The sequence below is a fragment of the Malaya genurostris genome, chromosome 1 (genome assembly GCF_030247185.1).
Source record: "Malaya genurostris strain Urasoe2022 chromosome 1, Malgen_1.1, whole genome shotgun sequence".
NCBI classification, from domain to species: Eukaryota; Metazoa; Arthropoda; class Insecta; order Diptera; family Culicidae; genus Malaya; species Malaya genurostris.
In genome coordinates this window covers 110,721,917-110,743,321 of record NC_080570.1, presented here as the reverse complement: position 1 = coordinate 110,743,321, position 21,405 = coordinate 110,721,917, and the positions used below count along the sequence as shown (strand labels likewise).

Sequence of the window (21,405 nt, the reverse complement as noted above, 5' to 3'; positions counted from 1 at the left end):
TCTGACTATTTTTTCTCGAAGACTCGTGGAATTATGTGAGATAGGAACTTGTAAGTGCTGAATTATTGTATGGTTTTGTCAACCAATTTCTTCAAAGTTTATGAAATGTCGAAATTGTTGCTAGTTACTTCATCCGATAATAATTGTACAATACACCCTGTGCTTCTATAGAATTGTTCCTAACAATTATATGAAAATATGTATTCAAAATACACTCCAGCGAACGACCTCAAAAAACGAATATAACAAAATTAATATCTTCGAAGATGATTGACAGATTTTACCAATAATTTTTCACCGCACTATTCTTAAAATCTTAACCAAAACTCAATTCGTTGAAATTAGCATGACACATCGTGGAGTAACAATGGTTAAAGGAGCTATAATGTTGATTATTGATGTATAGCATTCATGGACCTGAATAAAAAACATAAATTTTGTATGACGTAAATGATTCAAGTGTAGAAGTGTAGATTTTATTCATTTTTTTTTATTATAACGATACCATTTCAACTTAGAATGGACATCTCACCAGCATAGTATCCACCATTACCATTTGCCCGTATCTCCATCGTTCACAGGGAAGCGTTAAGGTTACGAAATGAAATTCACTTACTTTACGCAAGGGCTACGACTTATCAGACTTTGGGCGAGTATGGAGTCAGCGATTCCACCTTGGCAAACGATAAGACTGTGATTTATTAACTTGTAATTATTTAACGAATCGAATTACTTAACTCGAAATGTGTTAATTAATAAGCTTGTATATTTGTTATCTGAAGTAAAATTTTAGATTTCCTATTAAAGATCTACAATGCCTACCTTAATACAATCTGTAGTAGCGCACAAACTTTCCACAGATAAATTTCATTTTGAGAGTATCACTAGGAATAAATTTAAACTGTCACAACTTATACTACCAATACCGTCGTTTATAGCTATGGTGAAAGAATTGATTGGGAAGATTATAATTTAACTGATGATTCAAAAGAAATTTCGAAATGATACCAACTGAACACGACAAGTTCGATTGAGAAAATCTCCTCAATTATTTTTGTAAATCATATATAACAAAAAAAAATTCGATTTCTTCGCGTTTCGCCTTCTGCTCATCAGTGCTTAAAGCAGTTCAGATTGAACCGCCATCTCCGCCTAACAGTTCAATTTGAACCGCTAAGCAGACGCGAAGAAATCAAGCAAAATGTTTTGCGGCGGCCAGTAGTCATTCGTCACTCGTTTTCGCCCGAGACATCAAATAGATATGGCTTCTATGTGTGTGAAATTTATTGTTTTCTCATTTTCTACATTTCTGTATGGTTTACATTAAAATGTAAACCATACAGAAATGTATGGTTTACATTAACATTTTAATTTAAACCATCACTTAAAAGTGATAAAATTTTTAACAATTTTTCATCTTGATTACTGTTTTGCTTATGTGTGGTACGATTTTAGCATAGAGCCAATTTGAATTTTTGAACTACATTTGTTGTAGGATATGGTATCTAGTGTAATATCCTTAAAGAACACGCTCATTCAATGTTACTCTCAAGTGAGTCATTTGTACTCACTTTTGCTTATTTGGTTCAAATGTCAAAAAGTGAGTAATATTGATTTATAAGAATGAGTAACTTCGACTCAGTTTCTAAATTGACAACAAGTTTTACTCACAGAGCTTTGAAAACGTTGTGTGAAAATTTACGTGCACTGAACTTTTCCCTTTGTCGGAAGGCGGAACTTTTCCCTCTGTCGGAGGTGGAACGGAGGAAGGCAGACGGATCCTTTCCAATGAGCGATGAACAGGTAACGGCTTCCTTCATTCGTTGGAAGTAAGTCAGCAAAGCATTCCTTATTCGAATCCCTTATTCAATTCGCTTGATATTGAGTAATATTTACTCACTCGAGCTAATTTTACCATTTGTAGCACTGAGTAAATGTTACTCAGAATTTGACAAATACCATATTTACTCAAAAGTGAGTAAACAAGCTTTGCTCACTATAGAGTAGTTCCACTTTTAACGAAAGTGAGTGAAATTGTACTCACTTTAGAGTAACATTGAACGAGCGTGAATGATATAAATTGTGTGAACTTTGAGTCTGCTGTTAGACAGAGATGGCGGTTCAATTTGAACCGCTTTAAGTAATGATGAGCCGAAGGCGAAACGAGAAAAAATCGAAACGGAATACGTACTTTTTTATGCAAACCAAAAACCCCTGAATGTATGAAAAAATGTTTATAAAAAGCATATGTTGAAAAAGTATTTATTTAACTTGGAACGATCTCACCGGTATGGTCAAAACTACTTCAACTGGATTTAGTGGTATCCAATCTTGAGGAGTCATTTCAAAATTTCATGGTGAAACCGAGCATACATTCTCGAATTATCTCACTTGATTAAAAAATCTGACCAAATCAAAAGGTCTTCTTCAAAACTCATTACATCACTCCTTCAACCATTGCGGATCACAATTATTATCACAAAAAAAAAGAACTTGGTTCCATCCAGGATCGAACTGGAGACCTTCTGCGTGTAAAGCAGACGTGATAACCGCTACACTATGGAACCCGATGATTGGCAGTCGTCTTTGAACGCTACAGACTACTATCTTGAATCAGCTAATAAAGATGGTAATGCTAATCTTGAAATGTTTCAACTGAGGTTCGTCTAACCTGAAGTAACCAGCAGTATCTCTGCCTTCCTTTCAACATTAACCTTGTATTTATTACTAGCATGAGTATCAAGATAACCGTTGATTATTCGGAATATCTTCTTTTACCATTGTTTTAGAAAATAAATGTAGTTAATGGAATTCATAAACCTGAGCTGTGTGAAGGCAATGTAAGAAACACACTGCATAAAGGAAAACAGTGGAGTTTGCTTATTGCGGCGTTTGAATTGTTTTATTCGATAAAGTTGATAAATCGATTTCAAATGGGATTTACTCTAGTTATTCTTTTGATTTGTGTTGCGATAGTAATGGTTCCTTGATCTGAGAAAATAATTCGTGCTTTTAGTAAATGATGAGTTTTAAAAATCGTACTTTATCACAGCAGTTGAAATGTTTGACACTAAATTTAATTTCAAATGAATACCTGTACTGATGATACATTATCATGTTCGTCCCATGAAGTGTCGTGAATATTTTACAAGAATTTGATTATTAAGGCTGTTGATCATTTCGCGAACTTTTGGTTAAAATTCGACATTTAATAATAATAACGAGTAAAACAATCATTGCAATACAGAGAGCGTCACAATAATCTCGGGAAAAACTTACTTCGATTGGCAAAATATTCTTACTCTATTTTGGAATGTTTTCTTTAACTGATAATAAAAAATAACAATTTACGCAAAATGGATTGTATAAAAAATCTGAAAATTGCACTTTTTCGCAAGATTTTTACTTGTTTCGAGATGCCAAAAAAACAAACATGCTCTCGAGCATGGTTATTCTTGACAATGGAGGAAGCGCACGCGGTATTCGCGAATTGATTCACAACCCAAATAAAAATCATCGTAATTCGATAGATCTATTTATGAAGCCACATGGAACTTGTACACTACAACATAATTATGATAATAATTAAGTCAGCATTATGCCATGCCTAAGCAATCAACTTTAACGTATAGAATTTAAAGTAGACCTAAGCTTGATTTCGGTGACTCTACCCCGAAGCGGCGCCTAGAACATCACGGAAGAGTCGAGGGTTACCTCAAGGCAATTACTTGAAACTATGAATATTTTCATTTTATTTTCTGTGAATTCTACATGCTATCGATCGAACAACCAAAGCCTCATAATTTAATAAATATTACAAATAGATCCTTAAATTTTTTTTTTAAAATTTGAATCTTGAATAAGAATAAAAAAGTTTGTTTCAGCAAGAAGGAATTCTTCGTTTTTTTTTGCATTTTCGCTATTCATGGCAGTATAAATTGTATACACATTTAGCATTTTGCAAATTTTTGTTATTCCGGAACCGGAAGTCGCATCCGAACACAAGCCAAAAGCAGTATATGAGACCATAAAACATATCATTTGAGTCTAAATTTGCGAAAATCTACTCAGCCACCTCTGAGAAAATGAAGAGAGTTCCGCTTTTCAATTTTTGGCAACCAATTCAGGGATTTCCGGAACTGGGCACCGACATTGCTGAAATTTGGAGCCAAGTTTAGAAGAATATTTCCATTTTTTTTTCATTATCGCTCTGAATGACGGCACTTCCGGAACCTGAAACAATGATCCGATATACCCAAAATCAGTGTTGGTGATTGCCGAAAATTTGACAGAAGCTGCTATATTGCTCTCTATATTGTATACATTTTCAATCCGGTAGAAGATCCTATAAGAACTCGAGTCATTCAATGCATGAACCGCGAGAGAATTTTTCTACATTTCTTCGCTCCACTTTATACTCTGAGTATTTCACGGCCCTTGAAAAAAAATACAGTCTGATAATGATCGTTGCTGTGTGGAATTTCCCAAGAGAGGATCGCAAGTTGACAATTATCGCAGAAAATCGAATCGATGGTTCAACTTGATGTTTCTCATACTAGGTTGCAATATTTCAAAACCCTTGTGTGGAGCATTCACATACATTTTCATAGACACAACTTATACAAAGGTTATATGCACATAGTTAGAATAAGCGGCAATAGTAAAATGATTCTATCGCAATTATCCACTGCCCATACAGAATCGATTCGCGAAACGAGAATAAGCGACCGTTTGTTGCTTCAGAGAGGATCCCCACAGCAGCGTGCTAACCTTTGATTCTCAGAAATGTCATCGAAAAAAATTCGCTCTCGCACTGGTGTCTATTCTATGTTAAATGAGCCATGCCGGGTGTTTGTTTGTTGCGATGATATTAGTCTCCTTTTGATGGCACTGATTCATTCGTGTAAAGAATGAAGAGAGAGCATTCTTTGATACGATAAAAGCCATCCTTGCCCAAAATCAGTGTATTTGGTCATCAATTAACCAAACCTGTTCAATTGAAGAATTATACGGCTAGTTGAAAGTATTTTGTTCGATTTTTCAGTGTAATGTATGAATTTTTTTTATACTAATCAGCTCGTATTTCCGGAACCGAAAATTGTATCCGGATGAAATTTGATAGGTTTCTATGGAATAGTAATACCTTTCATTTAAACCTAAGCTTGTGAAAATTTGTTTTGCGGTCTTTGAGAAATCAAGTGCACTTTTCACTCCGCTACTTCTGAACCGGAAGTCGGATCAGAATGAAATTAAATATCAGGCTATAAGGCTACAGGCTGAACCTAAGTTGAAGAAAATCGGTTATGCGATTTTGAGGAAATCGAGTTAAGGTAGCGCTTCGCCGTGGTCACGGGAGTTCGCTGCCTATCCTAGGGTTTCACGCACTTTACCCAAAATTGTGAGAAAACGGGGAAGAAAACGGAAATTCCAAGAACATACGATTCTAGATAATTAATTTTTCCATCGATTCGTATATAAATTGTGCCTGATAAACGTTTTTATCGAAAGATTTCGTGCGGGTTATAAAAATAAATGAGTTTTTCCTTATTCTTTCGCACGCACACAATGTCAACGCATGCATTGGGGTGTGCAAAATGCCACATGCGGTAGACGCCGCTAACAACATTTCTTTTGTTTTCGTTGTCCGCTCTCTGCGTAAACGTTGAATATAGATGAATAGAAAATGTAAGTAAGTGTTACTACTTTGTAAAATAATTTCTATTCATGTTTCAGTAGAACCAGAAATCAGTAATGATGTTCATCGTTACTAGCTTTGACGCTTTGTTGAAAACGTAGCACATCCCTACATATGCGAGTTGTTTATAGCGAGAAAAGGAAAAAGAAAACAAAATGTTCAACAAAACTCGCACGAAATCTCGCGAAAGAAAAGCTTTCTAACTGATATTTTTCGCCAAATGCATAGTAAAATAATTTATCTACAATCGTATGTTTTTGATTTTTCGTGAATCGGGTTAGTATTGGAGAAATTTGCAATTTAGGGTGAAAATTCGGCGACAAAGCAAGAGGAAGCAGTGAGTTGTCTCGCTTCGACCTGACCACGGGGAAGCGCTACCTTAACTTCTCATTTTTTTTGTATATTTTACCTCTCGAACCGTATGTTCAATCCGAGTAAAATTCAACAGCAGACTATAGGACCATAAGACCATTCGTTTAAATATAAATGCGTGGAAATGGGTTCAACCATCTTTGAGAAAATCAGTTACATTTTTGTTACAAACACACAGACATTTTGCATACTCGACGAGCTGAGTCGAGCCTTCAGACATCTCACCATCAAATGGACATTGAATGTGTCGAAACTATTTTGTGTAACAGTTTTCTACGCTTTGCCTTCGGTTTAACAGTGCATTAGCAGTTTATGGTTAACTGCTAACGACTCACTGTTAGCTGCTATTTGAAGAAAATACTCTTTGCACCGAAGTATCATGTCTTCCCTAAAGTGCCGAGAGAACGAACTTAAGCATTAACTTTACGTCTGTTTACCGGCTTATGTTGAACCGTAAGGTGGCGTTAGCAGTTCAACATAAACTGCTAATGCACTGATGAACCGAAGACGACACCCTTTCGATCCGATCGATGTCTACATTGTGATACGGAGCCCAACAATCTACAGGGATCCACAAGGCTTGTAATGATGCGATAAATTTTGAGATCGTTAGCATACATTACTTTAAATGATAACAATTCACTGAAAAGATCGTTCACGAATAATACGAAAAGAAGTGGTCCAAGATGGCTCCCTTGGGGTACATCCAAGGTAACGTGAAATTAACCCGATAGTACAGATCCGATTCGTACGGAGGCATTACGACCCGAGAGATACGATAGAATCCAATTGGTTAATCAATCAGGGAATCCACTTCGCCTCAAGTAAACCGACGAGGAACACGGTCGAATGCTTTTGAAAAATCAAAATACACAGCGTCGATTTGTTGACGTTTTTCAAGTTTGTCAATCAGTGCAGGTAGTGGCAATACTGATGGACAAAGAACATCCAACAGATCTTTAAAGAGACCATGGTCCCCGGACTTCTGCAATTGATGAATCTTGACACAAATTTTCGGTAATTTTCGTTCTTTTCCCCTTTCGAGATTACCTTCTGCCAGAACAACAGTCATCTATCAGTTTACCTGTAAACTGTAGAGTTGATTTACAATCGTAATTTTGTGTTTAATGTAATTCTGCTGGCAATTGTCATTTATTGATCAATTTTGAGTTAAAAATTTGTTGATTTAAAACTGAGGTTTTCTGACTGACAGAAATTTAAAAAATAATATTAATTCCGGTGGGCTTTCCTTACTCAAATAAAAAAAACAATCGGGCCATGTTCAAGAAATTAAATCAGTACCAATCCCTGTTTTTTTTAATACTTTCCTAAGCCTGTATTCTATTATCCATGCATCCACAATCGTAATCCATCGAAAGCCTGATCGGCATAAACTGCATTGATTGATGTAGTCAACATTGCATCCCCAAATCGATTGTCGAAACGAATGACAACAAAGTTTACAAAATCGCATGACTGTTTGAGTTAAATTTTAACTCCTTCTACAGTCGAACTCAATCAACGCTCGAATAGACCAAAAATTATCTTTACCCACCATGCCCATGCTTCATCCTTCTGCCCCCCAGCCCCATTGTTTCATCGAGAGCGGAAGCACAATTACGGGATTTGTAAACATTTGCCGAATTCACATGTTGTTCGTCCCTTCGACTAGATAACTACGATAACGTTGCGAATGTAAGTGTGTCGATGCGCATAAATTTTCATGCTCGGTCCGGTGAAGCCACAGTATCGAACCACAAATCCTAGCCGAAATCAATTGATCTGGAACGGTGAATATTTTTCGATTATTTGGAAGCTGATAGAACGGCTTCCCCTTAGGCATCGACACATAACGATTGAAGGAAGTAAATGGCCAGTGGAGTGTTGTTATCTAAGGTGAGAAGTCCAGGAACTGTACCACGTTCTTGTAGATTCTATCATTTCAAAATCCGATTGTCAGGTGAGGCTGTTTGCAACATGGTAAAACGAAATCAAAGAGATATAATTTTATTTCCATTCAGACCAATCTAGTACCTGTCCAATGATCTAATGGAATCCCAACTGCAGCTCGGTACGAGAAGCCATGATAGAGCATCGGTGTGTGCATTTGTTGATTGCGTTGTTGCATTTCGTGACAATTAATAACCCCCTTGGATATACCCTTATATGCCAATTACGTGCTCTCACGAGGCAGAACACTAACAGCTTGCTCTATCTAGGACATGAACCACGCACACACAAAAAAACCTACAGGCCTAACTTTCCAGTAGGCTTTTTGTTTATTGTTTGTTTATTGCAAAATCCGCCTGTTCGCGCGGAATGCACCAGAAGAAGGTATCCGAAGAGGCTGCTTGCATTCCGACAGTACTGCACGTATTACGGATTTGCACTAGTCCAGTCCAGGAAGAGGAAGAGTGCATTCAGTTTTTCCACCGACACCATCATCCTTGGTCGGTGTTTGGCGCGTCCGGTTGGGGACTTTCTAAGCCTGTTTATGGTGAAACGACACGTCAGAAACGTATGCCGGGGGTTGCCATCGACCAAAACGGGGATTCCCAGTCGTCGAAACAGATGAGCTGTTGGAAACCGACAAACTGGTTGTGAACTATCCTTTGATCCGACTGTCTGAAGGTACTAAAATTGTTTTTTTTTCGAGTTTGTTTCAAGGAATGGCGTGTTTTTTATTCTTCGGGATATCTTTTTAGAGAGGGCCGAAATGGACTGAATACTCTGGACAACTGCTGAGTAATATTATTTTCGGCGTGGGACCGCTTTTGTTTTCTATATAGAGATGAAAACTCAAAATTCGGAAATAAAAATAGTAGAAAGAGTATTCAGATTTTGATCATTTACAGCTCAAACAGTTGTATATAGATTTTTGATATCATTACAGTTACTATAGAAAATTGTTCTACCAAGGGATTCGAATAGATGAAGCTATATGTTTCAATTAATAACGATCAATGTCTAGATTTCCTTGATTTCAACGTCATTTTTGTGGTTTTCCTTAACAGACAATTTTGTAAACATAAGTTCACTTTGTATTTCGAGTAGTTTAGATCATTCAAACAGAGCCCCTTCACATATCCAGATCAGCATTAAATTGATTTGCACTTTGTGCGGCTCGTTAACGCCGTGGAGAAAGTTGCAGTACAAGTCATCAAGTGGATTTATTTTGTGCGCCGCTCGCCTGATAGATAATCATTTTCCTTGGAATTCTGCCGATTATTTTCATTCCAGAAAAATGATTGATGATCTTTATTAGTTCCTCTCATCCCCAACAACAACAGAGTAAATGGTCCTTTTCATGGCATCAAAAATTCTCAAGAAACTATTTTCGAAAGTATTTTGCATAGATACGAATAAATCTATGCGAAACACAAAAAAAACTGCTGCATAATATTTACAACAAAAATTAACAATGATTTTAACAATAGTTATGTAGTCCTACGTCAACAGTTCGAACAGCCCTATAGGGCACCCTTGTAGTTTTTCGTTATGACATAAAGTTTTTATAAGCTCATCCAAAGTGGTTACTAAACTGTTCTACAAAAAAAAAACAACTGCAAAAATCTATTTCATTTGGTCTTTTGCAATAATTTTACGTGATTTTACAGTGTAAAATAGAAACGAAAAGAAACTAGATTTTTGCTCTGTTCTGAATAATCTAAATGAAAAGCAGGGGACGGGTATAGCGTGATGGGTTAGTCGATACCTTCAGCGCAGTCCGCCTGGGTTCTATTCTCAACCCCCGCCCATAAGACCAGAAAGTTTTTCTGGCTCGAAAAGGAAAAATACCTTAAGGTTAAAACGTGTCTATTATAGAAACAAAACAAATTAAAAGCTAAATAGAGATTCAATCGATCAACCGTGTGATTTTATAACATTGATTTAGTAAAATCGACAGCGAGGCAGGCACAATAAGATCTTACACATAGTTACCCATCAGGAGAATAGAATGGGTTTTAGATTGTTGGAGGAAAGATTGATTAGTAATTTACGTACGAAATTAAATCCTAGGAACCATACAGACTGTCGGCAGTCGAACAAGCAACGGAATAGTATTCAATCGGGCATTTTTCGTAATTTTTATTTCGTCAGTCGTCATTTTCTGGTTCTGCCTTTACTTTGCGTCCTGCTAAAAGCTGTCAAGAAAAGTGTTTCCCAAAGTTTTCTATTCAATTATTCGAGCTGTTTGCTAACTGTTAGTAATTTAGAGCTGTTATTTACTTCAATTGGTACTTGAAGGGTGTTTTCGATAAAAATGGTTCACACACACATATTTATTCTGGACTGGATATTCGAATCATGCTGCTGATGTAAGTTTGAACATCTTAATGTGGTCTTAAATTTATGTTAATTCATCCAGTCTTTTTTCAACTTGATTTTATAGAAACCTTTTGTAAAATTTTGTAAATTAACCAATACGTCTTATGAGTAACAGTAACTGTTCGGGTATACATAGTTTTTCTATTATAATAAAAATTATTATTAGTGTTTTATGTAGGAGCGTCTGTAGGAAAAAAAATTGTGTGCAATATCATACTATGACCCTATGCAAACTGGAGTATTGATAAGATCTGAAAATGGTAACTATTTATACGAAACTAGGATCGAAAGTCTTTCTGTAGTGTTTGAATCCATTTGATGCAAACATTTCATTAAGGCGAGGCTGGTCGATGGAACGGTGTCCTCGGAACATGATTTGCTCTGTATACGAAATGGGTCATCGGAATCCGATTGAGTTTAAAATTTCCCTGAGTCCTGGACTAAAATTATTTGGATGTATAATCAAAACATATGGAAACATCTTTTTTCTGTAAACCACTGTCAGACAGTGGGGCTTTAAATAGATCAAACACACACATCAATTGAATAACTGACTTTCCCAGTGCTTTTCTTATTTTTTCCAAAAATATTTTCAATTTCAGCTCTGTTCTAATTGTTATTGGATGGCTGCGAAGTTCTGTTTTCATAATTTCCCAGATTTTCCATTTGAGTTGCGGTGTATTTTATATGAACTTTTGAATTATTCTAGACTCTCTTCATTCCCAAACTTCATGGGTTTTCATTCAATCGAAAAAGAAACTGAATCACCCTACAGACGATATTGTGGTTTCGCCTTGTCGTAGGAGAACAAGTAACGTTAGAATTGATACTCTCTTTTATTGAAGCAACAGACACAAATGCTTCCTCTTCCTTCGTTTATTTGAAAGCGATCATTTAGGCATGAGACAGTAAGAAACGAATATGAGACTATTGGATTGTACTATTTCATTGAAAATACGTGAAAATTTAAAAATCGGGCACTGATTAGTCGAAGACGAATCGTTAAAATAATACATTAGTCATGCACACTGAGTACAGGCGTTACCAAAACCTCTATATGGGTACTAAGATTCTATTTTGTCTCCCTCAAAGTAATCCCCCCGGCCCCAACGATCCGACACCAGAAATTTGACTCCGCACACAAAATTTAGTAGAACTTCTTTGTTGAATCGTTTTACTCATTGCAAAAATCACCGATTGCACTTTTAAAACTTCAGAAAGACAGACGTATACTAAACACTAATGAATATTTTGACGTGTCACTTGGCACAGATGTCACTGACAGTCATACCAAGCAAGAAAAAAAAATTCGACGAATAAGGTTTCCGTGTGCAATATAGTTCAAAACTCTTACTACTTTTTTCCTACAGTAGTATGTCGAACAGTTAGGTGGCGGTAGCAGTGCAACATACACTGCTAATGCGCTGATGGATTGAAGACGAACAGTAATATAAGTAAAAGGATGTTGTTCATAAGTAATCCCGTTGTTTGTTTTGCCAATATACCAGGTGTGTCATTTTTTTTAAAGAAATGTCTTTGCCGTTAAAATCATTCCATCATTTTTCAGTAACATTTGAATCATGTACATATAGTGAAGTTCAAATCGTTGTCAAGTTAGGGGAATTTGCGGAAATTGTTGAATCATTACTTTGTTTTGCAAAAAAAGTGCTGTTGAATTCTTGTTAAAGCTTACGGAAAACATGCTCTATCGGTCACGATTTGTAAACGTTAGTTTCAACGATTTGAAAGTTGAAATTTCAGCGTGAAAGCCCGACAACGAACAGATCAACCCAAAATATTCGAATATGCCGAATTATACGAATTGTTGATCGAAGACAAATGGTGTAAAGATTAAACGTTAGCCGCCAAACCGATTCTGATCGTGTATGCGTCAAGGGAAAGATTCCGAAGGTGGGAAAATGGATTCCTCATGAGTTGAGATAGACAGTGGAAAAAGTCAAACAAAATTTTTCTTTCTTGGTATGAAACAAAGAGTTTTGTCCTTCGAATCATGACAAAAGATGAAAAATAAATCAATTTGAGAATCCCAAATTTCTGCACTTTAGCAGCTCTGGCCACCAACAACTGCAAAACCCGATCGCTCCGGAATTGTGGGATCGTCGAGAGTCTACGTGGGATCTACGAGATACTCAAACACCTTTTAGAGCTCAGATGGGCACCATGCCCCACGCGTCATACTCCCTAGACTTTACCCTTTCAGTCTATCATTTGCTTTCATCGATGTTTCGGGCACTTACTGAGTAAGCTCTTCACTAGAAGATGTGGAAAATTGGAAGAAATATGGAAGAAACAATTCTAGCTTTCGACGGCAACCACTTTGAATATAGTATCTTAAATCTATTATTTACAATTAATACGTAATTCGAAAAAAATACACAACATTACCATTCGATTCAGATCATCCAGATTGCAAAATGTCTGCGTGTGTGTGACAAATAATGTCACTCACTTAGATTCAAAGAAAGGTCTAATCATCCCATACTAAGTTTCTGAATTTCATTTACATTTGACTTCTGGTTAAATGTATATGAAATTAAAAGGTATTGAGATTCCATAAAGAATTTCTGATTTTTATTCATATTCAACTTTCGGTACCGGAGAGATATTGAGTGATTAGTATAGAAATGTCAATTTAAGGGCTGAGGCCAGTAGGTCGCGTATATCCACGTGGCTCGCTCTGCGTATTACATTTCTCTCCATGTGCTCTCGCATATGTGCAAAATGACTCTCGATGGGCCGGGTGGCCAAGGAAATTTTGATATTTTCGGTTACAAGTTTGACTACATCACATAAAATCCAGTAAAGTAACGCCGTTTTTATTTCTCTCTCATGTTTCGTTACGTTACCAGGGAATTATGGTAGAAAAAATGACGCTGCCATAGAAATCGACTTACCTTCCCAAAAATTCACTTCATTTTTATCGCGACAACACCTATGTTTTTATGCACTAATCGCATCTAAATTGTCAGGATAAATTTTTGATCCATGCTTTTGAAGACAAGATATTCAATGAATAAGTTGAAAGACGGCGTTTTCAGCTATGCAATTCTTCTTTCAGAAAAAAAATTTCCCGACCGCTAAAGTCAATGAATCATTCTGAAATTTTCACAGAATAATCTAAACAAATTTTTTTAAGAGAATGTCAGTTGGGTTTTTTGATATTCGTCACCGTTTCTGAGAAAATCAGATTTGAAGCGTGAAAATAGCCCTCTAAATCACTCTAAAACACATTGGCCTCAGCCCTTAAGGACGGGTTTGGGTCTAACACTTTCAGAAATCATTTATTTTTCATTCGTAATTAATCATAGTAAAACGTTTCAACGATATTTTGTCAAATTTTCAAGCCTATCGTAACAAAACTTTGGGAGTTACATGCTTTTATCTTTTTTATCTCATTCTGCGAAGAGGCAAGAACTTAGGCGCACAAGCCCAGGAGTTCTGTTACGATTGACTTGAAAATATGACAAAACATTCTTGAAATGTTTTTATTATAACAAAATACAAAGAAAAATATTATTTTTCCAAAGTGTAGTACCCTACGCGCTCCTAAATTGTTCCCTTCGATTTCGAAGACAATATACATTAAATGCGTTTTTCTCGAAAGCACGTTTAAAAAGTTCGTAACTCGTACCTTGTTTCCGGTTCCGAAATTGAGATAAAAAAAACTAAAATGAAACAAATTCTGATTTATCAGCTTTGACTAGGTCGATTTTCATAAAGCTAGATTCAAACGAAATGTCTTACAATCCCATAGAAGACTGTAAAGTTTTATCTTGATCCGACTTCTGGTTCTGGAATTGAAAAACTCGAAAGATGACGATACGAAATACTGTCAATAATCTTCAGATTTGGGCTCAACTATATTTCAATGTGTAGGTCATGTTTGTTGATAGCTAAACAAAACATTTTGGGTTCCGTTTCCGGAAGTACTGGAAAGAGTGATCAGAACTCCAAAATACAATTCACTTCGACATCTCATAGAATGCTGACCAGATTTTCACATCCTTATATTCAAATGGAGCAAATTTTTGTTTTTGATCCGGAATAGAGGGTAGAGAGGGATTGAAATTTCATACCATCATTTAAAAGCATAATAATTCTTCTCGATTGAGCTCATAACTGCTTCAATTTGCAGTTGAACTGGATAAACGAACCGAGTTCCATTATACCAGTCCCCAGATTCAAGCTCGGAAAGGCTTTAGAATAGTGATCAAAATATTTGAATCTACAAATTAGTGCAGCAGATTAAACCCTAAAAATATCTGAACATGTAATCAGAACAAGTGCGAATCGCTTGCCAAATCATATGTATTTGTAAACCTAGAACTAGATATTAATATTATTTTGAAACCTTTTTCAATCTATTGAAAATGATTCCCCTATTCAGATGCGGTTGGAGCAGGCACTGTTCCAATCGGTATCCTTCTGTACTCGGACCTGATCGAACGGCTGGCCAGGACGATCATACCCATCAACCGCACGCAGTCGTTGCATTCGGTGTGCTGCGACAGGAGAAGAAGGTCTCTGGCACGAAATGTAGATTGCGGAAACCGAACCGAATTTCACATTCCACACTACCGACACCCGGGTGGGTTTGCCACAATACGATACTGTTTTCAAATCATTTACTCATTGTCAGCCAGTTCACGTTCCACGGCTTCGACTGAGGGATAGATTTAGGTTTCAGACAAAGTGTGATAGTGTAAATAAGCTCTTCGGGGGTCGCCCGAACTATGGCTCTACAGTTCAATCGTTTTAGCTGGAATTCGGCGTGAATCCACAAATATGCAAATGGTGAAATATGGGAAACAGATTGAATTAAAATCAGAACCCATCGAATGATGACCATATTGGCTCTGGTGCAGAGTTTGGACTTGCTACGGTTAGCCACGATGTGCCACTCTGCCATAAGCACTATCATCATCGTTATTGTATTTATTTACCCAGTGTGGAAGATGTGGCACGACACGGTTATTATTAGCACAAAAAGGAGCTTTGTGCAATTTGCTGACCAGAAATGTTGTACAAAATTACGCCTGGTGGCCACCATTACCAAGTACTTAGACCGACCAGCAACGCCTTTCGATCGGAAACCCATTAACGTTAAACCATTTCTCGTTAACCTACTAAGCAAATCGATGCCATGTCCATGGAGAACGAAGAACAATAGACATTTTCCTTCTGAAGTTTGTTCCAATTGTTCGTCTAAAGCGTTTCTAATCGGCATTATACCGTAATCTACTCGCTAAGTGTCTCTAGGGCTTGAAATGTAATGTAGGGTGTGTAAGTCACTATTATTACTAATAATAGAGCATTCGGAAACATTTCTGTATCTTTCCATGATTTATGCCGAGACCTGATTTTCTTGTTGCCTCTATTTTCTATAGCAATACCTCATCAAAGTCAAAGTACATTTCTTTGTACACTTCATAGTCGATTTTCACAGAACAAATTATTGCCAATTTTGTTGGGGATTGCATATATGATCAACGGATTAGGAATATTTAGAAAGTGACGTCAATTTATGTATTCACTTCTTTTTACCTTTTTTTATATATATAAAAAATAGGTATAGAATTCGCTCAAACTTTCGAAAAATTTTCCGAGGCCCGGAGGGCCGAATGTCATATACCAATCGATTCAGCTCGACGAACTGAGCAAATGTCTGTGTGTGTGTGTGTGTGTGTGTGTGTGTGTGTGTATGTGTGTGTGTCTGTATGTGTGTTGTCAACTAAGAGGTCGAGATCTCAGAGATGGCTGGACCGATTTTGATCAAACTAGTCGCAAATGAAAGGTCTCCCCATCACCCAGAACGCTATTGAATGGTTTTGAGATCGGATGTTTACTTTTTGAGTTATACGAAGTTTTATGTCAAAATTTTCAGTTTTTTGACAGTATCTGTCACAATTGACCTTGAAAACAGAATATGTTTTCAGACTTAGATTCCGCACGGTAATAGCTATCCAACAAGCCATAGATTGTTAAAATCCGTCCATTTTTAACGGAGATATCGAATTTTTTGTGTAAGCGACTTTTCCCCCATATTCTAGCAGTAGAAGTTCTGAGCGCTGTATGGCAAAGAAAGGCTTGGCAGCAACGTAAAACACGATTTTTTATACTGTTACATACAATAGTTTCTAAGTACCTAAAAGACTGTGAACAGCATTATTTTTCATGACATTTTGCCTCGGACCAATTTTAGCACGGTTCGTTTTTGGCAACATAATCGTTCGAATATGACATATTGGAAAGATGGCAATACTTCCGAATTCTGAACAATTTCATAACTATATTGATTTAAACTGCTTACAGCAATAAATGCTGGAAGAACAAAACACCCATATACCATTTGAATCAGTTCGTCGAGATCAGCAAATGCGTATGTGACAAATAATTTCACTCATATTTTTACCTTATTTTCGAAGATGACTCAACCGTTTTCTACAAACTCAGATTCATATGAAAATTCGTATGCTCCTGAAAAAGGTTCCTGAATTATGTTTGGATCCGACTTCTGGTTCCGGAACTACAGGATGATATGTGAAACGAAATTAAAATTGTGTAACTTATTTTCCTCGTAGATGGCTGAACCGATCTAAGATTCAAATGATATCTAAGAATCATCTAAGATTTGCTGATTTGAATAGTCGACAATCAAATAAACTTATTTCAGTTTTAGTGGTATTCAGTTTTCGATTCGGAAGGCACCCAACAATTTAACTCGTACTACGATTTCTCAAAGATGTCTATACTGATTTTTAAACATATTGAAACAAATGTAAACTAATCAGGTGAATTTGTCTGACTTCGGCTACACCGATTTTCGAATTCCGGCTCCAGTATCGAATCGTTTCTCAAAGCTCAATCGTTTTCTCAAATAAAGCCAAATCGAATTTCAGAAAAAAATTCAAATTAAAATAAACTTATAGTCCCACACAAAATGAATTAATTTTATTCAATGCTGACTTCCGATTTTGGAATTACAGGAGGATGAATTTTTAAAATTCAAGCCGATATAGAAGATGATAATCCCGAAAAGCTTGAAAGTTGGACTCAAAACTATTGCAATTTATTCGTCATATGGCCATACGAATCGGTTTGGTTTATGCTGGTTCCTGAATACCGGCTCTGGAAGTACCTTAAATTACCGTAAATTCTAAAGTGGAACTCACTTCGACATATCATGAAACGTTTAATCGATTGTAACCTTTTTAGATAGAGTAATGAGTGATTAAAATGTCAAATTGCAGCTTAAAACGACGGTCATTAAAATAATGTCATGAAAAGAATATTCATGAAAAAAACACATGCGGATTGATAAAAAAAGGTATCATCTCACTGCTAGGTAGATTAAGCACGTTTTTTTTGGCAGAAATTGGTATAAAAGATTTATCTTTGCTCATTTATTTAAAAAGAGCGACAAGTTAAAAAACGATGGCCAGACTGCAAACTGAAATTACGGGGCGATTCAAGATTCTGCTATCGACTGTAGTCGTAGACCATTGGCTGTAACTAGCCAAATATTGCCAAAACTTCACAAGACCTTTGTGTGTTTAAATGAACAGAGGTACTCTTTCTTGTATAGACTCATTCGAAATGCATATTTGAGTGTTTTGTCTACATTTACAAATCGCCTATTAAGTCAGAATTTTTTTAATCACAACACTTTACATGATCATATCAAATTTTTGCGTCCAAATTTCATATTCACATCCTTTTTGTCGGCTGATTGGATGCATCCTGTGTATTTCGTGAAAAAAAAAATTAACATGTTGTGGCCATTCTACAATGTTTAATTTTCCAGTTTCGATGCTTGTAGTTGGGATAGTCGACCATTGCAAAAGTGTTTCTACGGACGGTGCATTTGTTGGAACTGTCTTTTTTCTTTTTTATTGTTCTTTGTCTTTTTGTGTTTTTTATTGTTCTAATTAAATTTCACGAACAATATTTATCCGCTGTTTGAGGATACAGCACTTGGTATTTCTTTAGCATTCTTTAGTCAGAATAATTGAACTCGATATTCTAAAGCTTGATCCAGGTAGATTTACAACGTGAGTGAACATGCACACTAAACTTCAGTCGGTACTTTTTTCAACTTTTGAAGATTTTAGCACAGCTGAACTACCGAACTTTCTCGTTATACTGATATATCAGCACAAATAAACATTTGTTGACATCAGCAACCTAATTTCCGGGCTGCTCAGCCATCAATGGAAATTGATCTTCAATGTCAATGTTCTTTTTCTGAGCTGCCTAGATAGTCGTGTAGTGTTTGTATTGCATTTTCCAAGCAGGAATCTGGTCAGAGCTCTGACTGAACATTGCAAACTCAATCATCACATGGCTATTATTCAGCGTGCTGAGTATTATTTTTGTGATTTGTGTAAGTGTTATTGCGTATTTTGTAGCATTTGATATGTAACTGGCCCGAATTGAAGCAACTACGCATCCGGGTTTTTGGTTCTCCAAACATGGTTGAATCTGTGTATGGTGAGCTAAAATTGAAAGATATTCTATCGTTTCTCACCCAATATGGTAAGGGGCAATAGTCAGAGGAGTTCATCGTTCTTTCTGGAGTGAATGAATTCCTTCTTTTTTTAAATCCGTGCTAGTTTCTAAATCCCCTCTGAATTATCAAAACTGTTTCTCATTTGGACACTTGTTAGAAAAGTTTGATATTTTAGATCCTTATATACTTATTTGGATTGATATTCATCGTGACAACATTTTACTGTTGAAAGAGATTAGACTCCCGAATAATCTACTGTTGAAGCACAACCACATCTGACTACCAGGGGCAATGTGAAATTTAGCAGTTCGTCCTGATATTAAATGAACCAAGCTATAGTGATTCCAAATTGCATTAGGCATGTATAGAAAAAAAAAACGAATAGAATCTTATTGCTTTATATTTGCTAGAATAACTACTATTGTGCGGAAAGTTCTTGTCAGTAGCTTTGTTTCAAGACTAAAATCCTGTTTTAATCTTCCTAGTGGTGTATCGATTACCATCGGTAATAAGTAAAAATCAAAATAAAAACGGTTATTTTCTTCGAAAACCACTCATCATATTATTGACCCGCTTTTGGATAACCAATCGTATCGCCATCGCTGTCACATCCCGAATCATCTTTTCACTCTTATTCTGCTTGTGTTTGGCAATTTCCAAACATTTCTCAAATGACGGAATCGTTTTTCGAAAAAATCCATCCCTTTGTTTAATCCGTAGCTGCAAATAAAGACTGTCCCAGAAATTATGGACGCACTTTGATTTCGCTGTAAATAATTCACAAGTGTTAGATATTCAAATTTTATTCGATATACTGATAATATTAGACTACAACAACAGAATATTATTCTCAACATTTGCTACTTAGCCATTGTAGACTAGCTGGCGCACCTTCTTGCGAACGTTCCTCATTAATTTTCGTACAGACTTCTTGGCGACAAGTTTTGACACTTTTTTCCAATCTTTTTCGAACTGTTGAATGGTTTCGGCTGCCGAGACATGTTTCCTAAGATGTGCCTTCGTTAATGCCTAAAATTCCTCAAGTTGTGGGCAATTTGGTGGATTCATGTCTTTTGGGACGAAAGTGACATTTTTGGTAGTATACCATTCTACCGTTGATTTCGAGTAGTAGCAAGAAGCAAGATCTGGCCAGAAGACAACAAGATCCTTGTGGCTTCGAATCATGAAGTCGTTTTTGTAAACATTCCTTGATGTATATTTCGCTGTTCATTGAAGCAGTGGTGATGAAGGGTTTCGAAATCTTACCGCAGCTACAAATTGCTTGCCAGACCATAGCGTTTTTACCAAATTTTTTGGCTTCAATCGATGTCTCGGACTGGTTTAACACCTGCCCTTCTCGCATTGTGGTCGCGGCAAGGATTTGTAATCGAGTTTCACGTAGGTTTCGTCGTCCATGATTATGCAGTTCAAATTCCCAGCAAGAATCGTATTGTACAGCTTTCGAACCCTCGGCCTGATCGATGCTTCTTGTTTCGGACTACGTTTTGGTTGTTTCTGTTTCTTATAGGTTCGAAGATTCAAAAGTTCTTTAGCACGAAGAACACTTGACTTCGAAGTGCCCACTTTTTTGGCCACATCCCGAACTGCAACCTACTTCTTTTGCTCAAACGCCTTCAGTATACGTTTATCCAACTGAGGGTTAGCAGGACCTTTTTTCGACCCGTTTCCGATTTATCCTCAAAAGTGTTATCCTCACCGAACTTCCTGATTGCATTTCGCACGGCTTTTTCACTTACTCCTTCCATTTTTGCTACCTTTCTCAGTGACAGTCCGCATTCTGTGCACTATTTGTACACAATTTTTCGACGATGTTTTGCTGAAAGTCCAGGCATTTGGAAACAAACTAATGAAAACGAATAAACAACTGCACAAGTGGTTAGAGAAGAGTGTAAACAACAGGACGCAGCCATAAAAATTGACAGATTCTGAACCATTGCGAAATGGCAGCGGTTTTTGGTTGCGTCCATATTTTCTGGGACAGTCTTTACATTACCAGATCATCTTTCAATTTTATCGACAAAAATGAATTTGAACCTTCTAGAGACATTACCTCAACCAGTTTAAGGAATTTTATAGAACACTTACGATACATCGTACAGAGAGATGCACCCTTCGTATTTCGTAAGAACCCTATTCTTCCACTTCCGGTCACGTCTTTTGGCAACTCGATTCTGTTTCAGTATCCTGTTTAGTTGCTTACTGGTCCGGAAAGAGCAACACTATTGCCGACGAATTCTTTGGACGGTGCTTTGATTAAGCCAAGTTCGTCGATTTCGCGATTTTTGAATCCGATCACGTTAGATTTTCAAAGTGGTTATCCAAAAATAATTTCCAAATCTTGCATCCTGAAAATTTTTCACCACTGAAGAAAGGAACATCTCAAAACAAACTACTGTCAACAGGTCCGACAACTAGGCACGTTACTATGAAACTAACAGTATATTTAGATAGTAAAAGA

At 36.6% G+C, this 21,405-nt stretch overlaps 2 protein-coding genes and 1 non-coding gene across 4 annotated transcripts in view; 1 reads left to right on the top strand and 2 right to left on the bottom strand.

Annotated features, from left to right (window-relative positions):
• The window catches only part of LOC131425397 (RING finger protein 17), a 546,443-nt gene that overhangs the window by 433,008 nt on the left and 92,030 nt on the right, over positions 1 to 21,405 (bottom strand). The gene's annotated exons all lie outside the window — the stretch shown is intronic.
• Positions 1 to 21,405, top strand: part of LOC131425398 (uncharacterized) — a 210,621-nt gene that overhangs the window by 98,477 nt on the left and 90,739 nt on the right. The gene's annotated exons all lie outside the window — the stretch shown is intronic.
• On the bottom strand, positions 2,495 to 2,567 carry Trnav-uac (transfer RNA valine (anticodon UAC)). The gene has a single exon. It is a non-coding gene; the product is annotated as a tRNA-Val (tRNA).